Raw genomic sequence first — 12,677 nt, 5'->3', positions numbered from 1 at the left:
AAAGAAATTAACCGAGCATGGTGGTGTGCGCCTGTAATTCCAACTACTTGGAAGGCTGAGTTCGGAGGATAGCTTGAGTCCAGGAGGTGGAAGTTGTAGTGAGCCTAGATCACGCCACTACACTCCAACTTGAGTGACAGTGAGACCCCATCTCAAAAAAAAAAAAAAAAATGCAGAAAATGATTCATCACACCTAGGGTGGGGCCAGAGAGACTACATTTCTTTTCCCCTTCCTCCTTCTTCTCTTCCCCCTCCTCCTCCCTCCCCCTCCCCCTTTCTTCTTCTTTCTTTTTTTGACAGACAGGGTCTCCCTCTGTCACCCAGGTTGGAGTGCAGTGGTGTGATCATAGCTCACTGCAGCTTCAACATCCTGGGCTCAAGCAATCCTCCTCATACCTGGCTAATTAAAAAAAATTTTTTAGGCCGGGTGTAGTGGCTCAGGCCTGTAATTCCAGTACTTCGGGAGGCTGAGGTGGGCGGATCATGAGGTCAGGTGTTCAAGACCAGCCTGGCCAATATGGTGAAACCCCGTCTCTACTAAAAATACAAAAATCAGCTGGGCGTGGTTGTGGGTGCCTATAGTCCCAGAACTTGGGAGGCTGAGGCAGAAGAATCACTTGAACCTGGGAGGCAGAGGTTGCAGTGAACCGAGATCACACCACTACACTCCAGCCTGGGTGACAGAGCGAGGCTCCGTCTCAAAAAAAAAATGCTGTAGGGTCTTGCTATGTTTCCCAGGCTGGTCTTGGACTCCTGGCCTCAGGCGATCCTCTTGCCTCAGTCTCTGAAATTGCTGGGATTACAGGCATGAACCACTGCACCAGGTACTGAGACTACATTTCCAATAAGCTCCTGGGTGCTTCTGATGCTCCCGATCCGAGGACCACACTTCGAGTAAAAAGATGCTGCACCTTCCAGCCCTAACTGAGCTGACCCACCAAATTGTGAGAAATGACAGATGTAAGTTTTGGGGGTTTGTTATGTAGCAAAAGCTAGCTGATATAAAGAAGGTGTGAGGGCCTAGACGAAATGTTTTGGAGAAGCAGAGGAAGGAGCAGCAGCACTCTCGTGCCCCCAACCTCACTGAGGCATTTTCCGTAGGCTAGGAGGGGTGGGCGAAGGGAGAGAGAAATCTATAGATCCTGCAGCCCAGAGCCCCTGAGCTCTTCTTCCTGGCAATGTGTCAGGGCAGAGCAGGAGTCAAAGAGAAGGGGCCACGTGGTTCAGCTTGACAGAGGTGATCGGGGCACTGTCCCAAACCTTCCGGGGACCCCGGCACAGCTTGGAAACAACAGAAGGGTCACAGTGACAGTGATGGAGACATCTCAGAGCAACTATGTGAAGCAAAACACATTGATTCTAAGACCCCAGATCAAGAGTACAATCTTTTTTTTTTTTTTTTTAAGATAGAGTAGTACAGTAGAGTAGGCCCTGTCCCTCTTATCAATCACCGTTTCTCCTCCCTATTCAACCACACTATCTCAACCAGATTATTCCCACTGATAGGAAAATTAAACAGTTTGGTCTCTTCCTCTCTCTCTTTAAATTCCCATTGATTCACATCTTCCTTTAGCATAGCTGCTGCTAACATATACAGTACCCTTGTGGGAATCGGAACGTGCCTCCTCCAAACAGATAAATTGCAAAGCGGCTGACTCCATTAAAATAAGTGCTCCTTTAGGCCCCAGCCCCAGCCCAAGGTTCACAGCTTGAAGGCAGAACCTGGCTAGATTCCAGCCTGCTGTTGCATCTTTCTGCCAGGTACCCTCACTCTGCCCTTCTCCTACCCTTGTCCTGTTGCTACTGTTTCTCTGTCCATTCCGCACAGCCCAGCTTCTTAGTAGAGCTGTCTACTTGTTCTCTCCACGCTCTCATCTCCTACTCATTCTGTGGCAGGCCAGGTCTCCCTGAGGGCTGAACAGGCAGGCCTTCCTAACAACTGTTTCAGCACTGACTGAGTGGTTAACTATTAAAAGCTGAGAGAGGCCGGGTGCGGTGGCTCACGCCTGTAATCCCAACACTTTGGGAGGCCAAGGTAGGTAGATCATGAGGTCAGGAGTTCAAGACCAGCCTGGCCAACATGGTGAAACCCCGTCTCTACTAAAAAATACAAAAATCAGCTGGGCGTGGTGGCTCATGACTGTAATCTCAGCTACTTGGGAGACTGAGGTAGGAGAATTGCTTGAACCAGGACCTGGGAGGCAGGAGGTTGCGGTGAGCCGAGATCATGCCACTGCACTCCAGCCTGGGCTACAGAGCTAGACTCCATCTCAAAAAAAGAAAAAAATGCTGAGAGAGACAGTGCCCTACAAAGGCTGGGAGATAACAAAAGCACACCAAGAGTTTTGCTGAGGTCTTTCCTGGACCTTGAAGCGTGACAAGAGAAAGAAGGAGTTCTTAACAGGATCCATTTAAGATTAAACAAGTTTCACTGGGCGTGGTAGTTCATGCCTGTAATCCCAACACTTTGGGAGGCCAAGGCGGGCAAATCACTTGAGGTCAGGAGTTTGAGACCAGCTTGGCCAATATGGTGAAACCCCATCTTTACTAAAAATACAAAAATTAGCCAGGCGTGTTGGTGGGTGCCTGTAATCCCAGCTACTCAGGAGGCTTGAGGCAGGAGAATCGCTTGAACCCAGGAGGTGGAGGTTGCAGTGAGTCAAGATCCCACCACTGCACTCCAGCCTGGGTGACAGAGCGAGACTCTGACTCAAAAAAATAAAATTAGGCAGGCACGGTGGCTCATGCCTGTAATCCCAGTGCTTTGGGAGGCCAAGGCAGGCAGATCACCTGAGGTCAGGAGTTTGAGACCAGCCTGACCACCATGGAGAAACCCCGACCCCACTAAAAATACAAAATGAGCCAGGTGTGTTGGCACACACCTGTAGTCCCAGCTGCTCAGGAGGTTGAGGCAGGAGAATCGCTTGAACCTGAAAGGCAGAGGTTGCCATGAGCTGATAGTGTGCCATTGCACTCCATCTTGAGCAACAAGAGTGAAACTCTGTCTCAAAAAAAATTTTAATTTAATTTAAAAAGATTAAACAGGTTTTATTAGGGATCTGAAGGAACTCCCCAAACCTCCATGATTTAGCAGGAGATAAGATAAGGGTAATCACCCCAGCACCTGGACCCATTTAGATTAAGTAAATTTACTGAGGCTCCTGAAGAAGGTCTTTGTCGGCAACCGGTCCGGGTAGGCACGTCTGTACCTGGTTACGGAAATAAACTCTCTTCTTTCCCAGTTCATCTGCATCTCGTTATTGGGCTGAGAGAATAAACAGCCTGACCCTCAGTTTGGTCCAGGAACAATTCCTCAGCACACTTCAATCTGAGTTCTGCCCCCATACTGCTAGTCAGCTCTTCCTAAGCTTATCAGTGGCTTCCGTGGTTTTGTTCGTGGTTTTGTTTTGTTTTATTTTTGTTTTTTTTTAGTTTAGCTAAGATCACAGATGCACACCACCACTCCCAGCTAACTTTGTAATTTGTAATTTGTGTAGATACGGGGTCTCCCTATGGATCCCAGGCTGGTTTCCAACTCCCGGGCTCAAGCAATCCTACCTTGGCCTCTCAAAGTGCTGGGATAACAAACGTGAGCCACCATGCCTGGTGCCATGTTACTGAATCCAGAAAACACGTTCATGGCTCACCTTATTTGGCCTTTCAATAACATTGTTAACTGACACATTGTAAGTATACATATGTATCAATGACTGTTGACAGCTCCCACCTTCAAACCCTCTCCTCTGCCAACTTCTATGACATCACATGTGCCCTGTTCCCCTCCTATCTCATAGCTGCACCTTCAAAGCACAGCATTTGGGAGACTGAGCTTTGGAGTGAGCCCACCCAAGTCCATAGGCCAGCTCTTCCGCTTCCAGCTCTATGGCCTGGGGCAAGTGAGTTAAATTCTCTGTGCCTCATTTATCAAACATTAGTTATTTTTTTTATTTTTTTGAGACAGAGTTTTGCTCTTGTTGCCCAGGCTGGAGTGCAATGGCATGATCTCGGCTCACTGCAACCTCTGCCTCCCAGGTTCAAGTGATTCTCCTGCCTCAGCCTCCCAGATAGCTGGGATTACAGGCATGCACCACCAAGCCCTGCTAATTTTGTTTTTAAGTAGAGACGGGGTTTCTCCATTTTGGTCAGGCTGGTCTCGAACTCCCGACCTCAGGTGATCCGCCTGCCTCGGCCTCCCAAAGTGCTGGGATTACAGGTGTGAGCCACTGCGCCTGGCCCAAACGTTAGTTCTAATAGTACCTATCCTGCCCTATCCTGCAGGGTTGTTGTAAGAATTAAATTTTATATATATATGCAGTCATGTGCCACCTGATATTATGTCAATGATAAGCTGCATGTACAAGGGCAGTCCCTTAAGATTCTAATACCTTATTTATTTATTTATTTATTTATTTATTTTTGTAAAGCAAAATGTTTATTTCTCTGGGTTCATCTTTTTCCTCCAGTAGAAGAAATATTTGCAAAGATTCAAAACATTAGAAATGTATTTGGTTCCTATCTCTGTCTTCATCTGAAATCCTGCAAGGAGAAAACCATTTAGGCCCTAGCATGCAGCAGACAGTCAATAAATATTTGCTGATAGAATAAATAAAAAGTAGTTTATTAATCTTTTAACTTTTTTCTTATGAAAATAATCATATGATGTAAAAACAGTAAGACATTTGTCGCTTTCTATAAGTCTCTGCATGTCTTCATGGCCCACAAAGGTGGGATAATTCTGACAAGAGACCATCAAAATCAGAGCTCCAAAAGGCCCATTACCTCACCTTAACTTACCTTGAGGTAAGGGTGAATGAGAAAAAAATCTTGTCCTGCAAAAGGCAGAAAAGAAATTTGCCCATCTTGACCTTGGAGAAGAATTAGAGTGGCCAGTGAGCAGAGGGAGGCTTTCTCCTAAAAATTATTATTATTTTTGTTAATTGTACTTTAGGTTCCGGGGTACACGTGCAGTTCATGCGGGGTTGTTGCATAGGTGCATACATAAGCCAGTGGTTTGCTACCTCCATTCCCCCTTCATCTATATCCCGCATTTCTCCCCACATTATCCCTCCCCACCCTCCCCACCCCCTGCTGTCCCTCCCCTAGCCCCCCACCAACTGACCACAGTGTGTGATGCTCCTCTCCCTGAGTCCACGTGTTCTCATTGTTCAACATCTGCCTATAAGTGAGAACATGCGGTGTTTGGTTTTCTGTTCCTGTGTCAGTTTGCTGAGAATGATGGATTCCAGATTTATCCATGTCCCTACAAAGGACATGAACTCTTCGTTTTTTATGGCTGCATAGTATTCCATGGTGTATATGTGCCACATTTTCTTTGTCCAGTCTATCATGGATGGGCATTTGGGTTGGTTACAGGTCTTTGCTATTGTAAACAGTGCCACAATGAACATACGTGTGCATGTGTCTTTATAATAGAACGATTTATAATCCTTTGGGTATATAGCCAGTAATGGGATTGCTGGGTCAAGTGGAATTTCTATTTCTAGATCCTTGAGGAATCGCCACACTGTCTTCCACAATGGTTGAACTAATTTACACTCCTACCAACAGTGTAAAAGTGTTCCTATTTCTCCACATCCTCTCCAGCATCTGTTGTCTCCAGATTTTTTCATGATCACCATTTTAACTGGCGTGAGTGAGATGATACCTCAATGTGGTTTTGATTTACATTTCTCTAATGACCAGTGATGATGAGCACTTTTTTAATATGTTTTTGGGCCTCATATATGTCTTCTTTTGAGAAGTGTCTGTTCATGTCCTTTGCCCACTTTTGAATGGGTTTGTTTGTTTTTTTCTTGTATGTCTGTTTTAGTTCTTTGTAGATTGTGGATATTAGCCCTTTGTCAGATGGGTAGATTGCAACAATTTTTTCCCATTCTGTTGGTTGCCAGTTCACTCTAATGATTGTTTCTTTTGCTGTGCAGAAGCTATGAATTTTAATTAGATCCCATTTGTCTATCTTGGCTTTTGTTGCCAATGCTTTTGGGGTTTTAGTCATGAAGTCCTTGCCTATGCCTATGTCCTGGATAGTTTTGCCTAGGTTTTCTTCTAGGGTTTTTATGGTGTTAGGTCTTATGTTTAAATCTTTCATCCATCTGGAGTTAATTTTAGTGTAAGGTGACAGGAAGGGGTCCAGTTTCTGCTTTCTGCACATTGCTAGCCAGTTTTCCCAACACCATTTATTAAACAGAGACTCCTTTTCCCATTGCTTGTTTTTGTCAGGTTTGTCAAAGATTAGATGGTTGTAGATGTGTGGTGTTGCTTCCAAGGCCTCTGTTCTGTTCCATTGGTCCATGTTTCTGTTTTGGTACCAGTACCATGCTGTTTTGCTTACTGTAGCCTTGTAGTATAGTTTGAAGTTGGGCAGTGTGATGCCTCTGGCTTTGTTCTTTTTGCTTAGGATTGTCTTGGCTATGTTGGATCTCTTTTGTTTCCACATGAAGTTTAAAGTGTTTTTTTCCAGTTCTGTGAAGAAGGTCATTGGTAGCTTGATGGAGATAGCATTGAATCTATAAATTACTTTGGTCAGTATGGCCATTTTCACAATGTTGATTCTTCCTAACCATGAGCATGGAGTGTTTTTCCCTCTGTTTGTGTCCTCTCTTATTTTGTTAAGCAGTGGTTTGTAGTTCTCCTTGAAGAGATCCTTTATATCCTTTGTTAGTTGTATTCCTAGGTATTTTATTCTCTTTGTAGCAATTGTGAATGGGAGTTCACTCTTGATTTGGTTCTCTGTTTATGTGTTATTGGTATATAGGAATGCTTGTGATTTCTGCACATTGATTTTGTATCCTGAGACTTTGCTGAACTTGCTTATCAGTTTCAGGAGATTTGGGGCTGAGACGATGGGGTCTTCTAGATGTACAATCATGTCATCTGCAAATAGAGACTATTTGACTTCCTCCTTTCCTATTTGAATACTCTTTATTTCTTTTTCTTGCCTGATTGCTCTGGCTAGAACTTCCAATACTATATTGAATAGGAGTGGTGAGATAGGGCACCCTTGTCTAGTGCCTGATTTCAAAGGGAATGCTTCCAGCTTTTGCCAGTTCAGTATGATATTGGCTGTGGGTTTGTCATAAATAGCTTTTATTATTTTTTGATATGTTCTGCTGATACCTAGTTTATAGAGAGTTTTTAGCATGAAGGGCTGTTGAATTTTGTCGCAGACCTTCTCTGCATCTATTCAGATAATCGTGTGGTTCTTGTCTTTGGTTCTGTTTGTGTGGTGGATTACGTTTATGGACTTGCATATGTTGAACCAGCCTTGCATCCTAGGATCAAGCCCACTTGATCGTGATGAATAAGCTTTTTGATGTACTGTTGCGGTCAGTTTGCCAGTATATTATTGAAGATTTTTGATATTTATCATGGATATTGGCCTGAAGTTTTCTTTTTTAGTTGAGTCTCTGCCAGGTTTTGGTATCAGGATGATGTTGATTTCATAAAATGAGTTAGGGAGGATTCCCTCTTTTTGTATTGTTTCGAATAGTTTCAGAAGGAATGCTACCAACTCCTCTTTGTACATCTGGTAGAATTCGGCTGTGAACCTGTCTGGACCTGGACTTTTTTTCATGATGTTTCCAACGTTATAAACAGGGGTGCTAAAATCACATCTTTACTGCTTTCAAAACACTGGACCTAGAGACCAAACTTTTTCTTATGTATTCAAATACTTTTTCAAAAGTATTTATCAAGTGCCAATCGTGTACCTGGGGTTGTGCTGGGCAGAAGAGGTACACAATGAGCAAAACAGTCCCTAACCCCGTTTTCCTTTCCAGCCTGAGAGGAGACCAACTTTAACCAAATCAATCTCCTAATGTGTGAATAACCCCAAATTGAACCAAGTGCTTGAAGGAGAGAAACACAGTTCTGTGAGAGTGTATAACAAAAAGGTCTGCCCCAGGGCCGGGCACAGTGGCTCACACCTGTAATCCCAGCACTCAGGAGGCTGAGGTGGGCAGCTCACTTGAAGTCAGGAGTTCAAGACCAGCCTGACCAACATGGTGAAACCCTGTCTCTACTAAAAAAATACAAATTAGCCAGGCTTGGTGGCGGGCACCTGTAGTCCCAGCTACTCAGGAGGCTGAAGCAGGAGAATTGATTTAACCTGGGAGGCAGAGGTTGCAGTGAGCCGAGATTGTGCCACTGCACTCCAGCTGGGCAACAGAGTGGAACTCCGTCTCAAAAAAAAATCTGCCCCAGATCTCTCTCTCTCTCTCTCTCTCTCTCTCTCTCTCTCTCTCTCTCTCCCCCTCCCTCTCCCTCTCTCTCTCTCTCTCTCTCTCTCTCTCTCTGTATGTGTGTGTGTGTGTGTGTGTGTGTGTGTGTGTGTGTAGTAAAGACTTCACATAGGGATGCTTGAGCAGACATTTGAAGGAGGACCTGATTAAATGAGGTGGAAATGGAACATAATGGGTTCAAGAAACTTAGACCATGTAGCTATTCTTGCATATTTATTTTTTCATATGAACTTTACTATTAACTTTTTTAGGTCCCGGATAAAAGCTTATTGGTATTCTTATTGAGAGTGTGGTAAGTTTATAACATAACACAGGAAGTAGAACTGACATCTTCATGATATTGCCTTGACCTAACTGATGGCCACCATTCAGCCCAGTACATCATGTAAGAACATAAACAGAGGTTCCAAGAATCAGGACATGGATATCTTTAGGGGTCGTTATTCTTCTCACCACAAGTCCTATTTAAAATAATACCAAAGAAGGCCAGGTGCGGTGGCTCATGCCTGTAATCCCAGCACTTTGGGAGGCCAAGGTGGGTGGATCACTTGTGGTCAGGAGTTTGAGACCAGGCTAGGCAACATGGTGAAACCCTGTCCCTACTAAAAATACAAAATTAGCCGGGTGTGGTGGTGGTGCGCACCTGTAATCCCAGCTACTCGGGAGGCTGAGGCAGGAGAATCCCTTAAACCTGGGAGGCAGAGGTTACAGTGAGCTGAGGTCGCACCACTGCACTCCAGCCTGGGTGATAGAGCGTAAGTCAATCTCAATAAAATAAAATTAAAAACAATACCAAAGAAATGAAATACTTAGGTGTAAGTTTAACAAATATGTCCTAGATCTATGTGCTGAAAACTACAAAACAATGATGAAGGAAGTAAAAGAGAGCTAAATATGTAGAGAGTTACAAATGTATGGAGAACTGTGTTTACGGATTGGAAGACTCAATATTGTTAAGATGTCAATACTCTGAACATTTATCTATAGATTCAAGACAATTCCAGTCCAAATCCTAGCAGGATTCTTTATAGATATCAGCATGGTGATTCTAAAATTTACATGGAGAGGCAAAGAAATGAGAATATTCCAAACATTTTTAAAAAATAAGAATAAAATTGGAAGATTCATGTTACTTAATTTTGAGACTTACTATAAAGCCACAGTAATCTATCTAGACAGTGTGGTATTGGTGCAAGGCTGGATACCTAGGTCAATGTAATAGAATAGGCAGTCCAGAAATTTACCCATACTTTTTACAAAAATTCACTTAAAATCAATAATAGACCTTGATGGGCATGGTGGCTTATACCTGTAATCCTAGCACTTTGGGAGGCCAAGGCAGGTGGATCGTTTGAGTTCAGGAGTTTGAGACCAGTCTGGTCTTTCAACATGGTGAAACTCCATCTCTACAAAAAACACATATCCACACAAAATTAGCCAGGCATGGTGTCATATGCCTGTGGTCCCAGCTACTTGGGAGGCGGAGGTTGCAGTGAGCAGCGATCGCACCACTACACTCCAGCCTGGGCGACAGAGCGACACCCTGCCTGAAAAAAAAAAAAAAATCAATGATAGACCTAAATGTAAGATGTATAACTCTTAGAAGAAAACAAAGAAGAAAATCTTTGTTTTCTGGGGTTAGGCCAATAATTCTTAGGTATGACATCAAAAGCACTATTCACAACAGAAAAATGTGGTAAGTTGGACTTCATGAAAATTATGAGCTGTTGCTCTGCAAAAGATGTTGTTAAAAGCTGGGCATGGTGGCTAACACCTGTAATCCCAGCGCTTTGGGAGGCCGAGGTGGGCAGATCACCTGAGGTTGAGGGTTCGAGACCAGCCTGATCAACATAGAGAAACCTAGTCTCTACTAAAAATACAAAATTAGCCCGGCATGGTGGTACATGCCTGTAATCCCAGCTACTTGGGAGGCTAAGACAGGGGAATCATTTGAACCCAGGAGGCAGAGATTGCGGTGAGCAAAGATTAAGCCATTGCACTCCAGCCTGGGCAACAAGAGCGAAACTCTATCTCAATAAAAAAAAAAGAAAAAAGATGCTGTTAAGAGGATGAAAATATGATATACCGATATACTGGGAGAAAATATTTGTAAATAACATGAATAACAAAGGACTTGTATCCAGAATATACAAAGAACTCTCCAAACAACAAGGAAACAATCCAATATAAAAATGGGCAAGAAACCGCAGAAGCGACAAAGAACCAGTAGGTGAAGATAAACGCATCAAAGCATTTAAGGAATCTGCAAAGCAGACACTGGCTCCAGCAGCAAGTGTAACCGGCAGCAGGAGATGGCCAAGAATACCCAGGGAAAAGGCCCAAGCCCTACAAGACCTGGCTGGTTTCAAAGATCCAGCTCCAAGTCACACTGAATAATCATAACCGATGACAAAACCACCAAAATACCCTGCAAATCACCACCAGAACTAGTGTACATGGGAACAAGCTCAAAGAGACGGCCCAGGACATGTGGCCAGAAAGTAGAAGTGAAAGAAGAGCGGATAGCAGTCAGCAAGCTCGCACAAACATCATGCACACTGACAAAATGCCAGTGGGTGAGGGCAAAGGCATGAAAGCATTTAAGCCACCTGCAAAGCGGAAGCTGGACCCAGAAAATGTAATTGGCAGCAGGAGATGGCCAAGAGCACCTAAGGAAAAGGCCCAACCTCTGGAAGATCAGGCTGGCTTCCAAGATCTCTCTCAAACACCAGGCCACGCTGAGAAACTGGTAAATGGTGTTGATAGCTTTACAAGCGCTCCAAAGCAAGCACCCGACGGTGGAAAACCTCTAAAAATATCCTGAAGAGTTCTTCGGGCCCCTAAAGTAGAACCCGTGGGAGACTTGGTAGGCACCAGAGACCCTGTAAAATCACAAAGCAAAAGCAACACTTCCCTGCCCCCCACTGCCCTCCAAGAGGGGATGTGGAAAAGATCGAAGTGTCACTGGAACCCAGAGGCCACGCTGCATGCCTGCACCAGAGTAAATCATAGAGGAGCTGCCAGCCAGCAAGAAGCAGATGGTTGCTCCCAGGGTGAGAGGCAGATCACCTGAACCTTTGGTCATCAAGAAGAGAAGTCTGAGGACTTCTGCAAGAAGAATTGAGCCTGTGGAAGATCTGAACAGCAACAACATGAAAACCAACAAAGAGGAACACAAATTACAAGACTCAGTCCCTGAAAATAAGGGAATGTCCCTGCACTCCAGATGCCAAAATAAGACTGATGTAGAACAGCAAATAACTGAGGTTCTTGTATTAGCAGAAAGAATTGAAATAAACAGAAATGAAAAGAAGCCCATGAAGACCTCCCAAGACATGGACATTCAAAATCCAGAGGATGAAGCCCAGAAACCCATACCTAGGGGCAAAGTCAGTGAAAACAAAAGGTGCTTGAAGTCTGTTAGACAGAATAAGAGCTCCCAGCCTAAGGTGGCAGAGGAGAGCAGAGGGCAGAAGGGTACCGGAGTTCTCATGCAGAATCAGGAAGGGAAAGGAGAAGCAGGAAATTCAGACTCCATGTGTTTGAGATCCACAAAGATGAAAAGCCAGTCTGCAACAAGCACTTTGGAGAGTGAATCTGCACAGAGAGTAACACAGAGTGTCAAGAGGCATGCAGAAAATCCAAAGAAGGCTGAGGACGCTGTGTGCATCAAGAAAATAAGAACCAGAAGTCACTGGGACAGTGAAGACATTTAACAAAGAAATCCAACTGGGAAAAATATAGTAAAGTTCGTTTTGTGAGAAACAAACAAAAAATGGGCAAAAGATTTAAACAGCCATTGCACCAAAGAAGATATGCAGATGTCTATAAAGAAATGAACAAGCTGCTCAATATCACCAGTAAAATGCAGATTAAAGCCACAATGAAATACCACTGATGCACCTATTACAATGGCTTAAAAAATGTGACAATCCCAACTGCTGGGTAGGCTGTAGAACCACTGGAACATTCATACATTGCTAGTGGGAATGCAAAAATGGTTCAGCCACTTTGGAAAAACAGTTTGGCAGGCTTTTAAAATAAAGTTAAAAATATACTTACCACATGTTCCACCAATTTCATGCCTACATATTTCCTTAAAAGAAATGAAAACTTATGTTCACACAAAATCCTATATGCAAATGTTGATAGCAGCTTTAGTTATAATTGCTAAAAATTGGAAGCAACTGGTGAATGGAGAAACAAATTGTGATGAACCATACAATGGAACGCTACTCAGCAATAAAAAGGAACAGACTATTGATACACACAATGACATGGCTGAATCTCAAATACGTTATTCTGTGCGAAAGAAGCCGGCTCAAAAGTCTACGTTCTGTATTATTCCATTTATATGACATTCTGGAAAATGCATAAGTATATTGACAGAGAACAGATTAGTTCTTGCCAGGGATT

The 12,677-nt window shown here is 43.7% G+C and overlaps 1 pseudogene; it reads left to right on the top strand.

Moving 5' to 3' along the window:
* The first annotated feature begins 10,660 nt into the window (after nucleotides 1-10,660).
* On the top strand, nucleotides 10,661-11,977 carry LOC101044017 (proliferation marker protein Ki-67 pseudogene; annotated as a pseudogene).
* Nucleotides 11,978-12,677: the final 700 nt, after the last annotated feature.

This window comes from Saimiri boliviensis, chromosome X (assembly GCF_048565385.1).
Source record: "Saimiri boliviensis isolate mSaiBol1 chromosome X, mSaiBol1.pri, whole genome shotgun sequence".
Classification (NCBI taxonomy): Eukaryota; Metazoa; Chordata; class Mammalia; order Primates; family Cebidae; genus Saimiri; species Saimiri boliviensis.
Note: the sequence above shows the minus strand (reverse complement) of the source record. Positions and strands in the feature narration are given on the sequence as shown.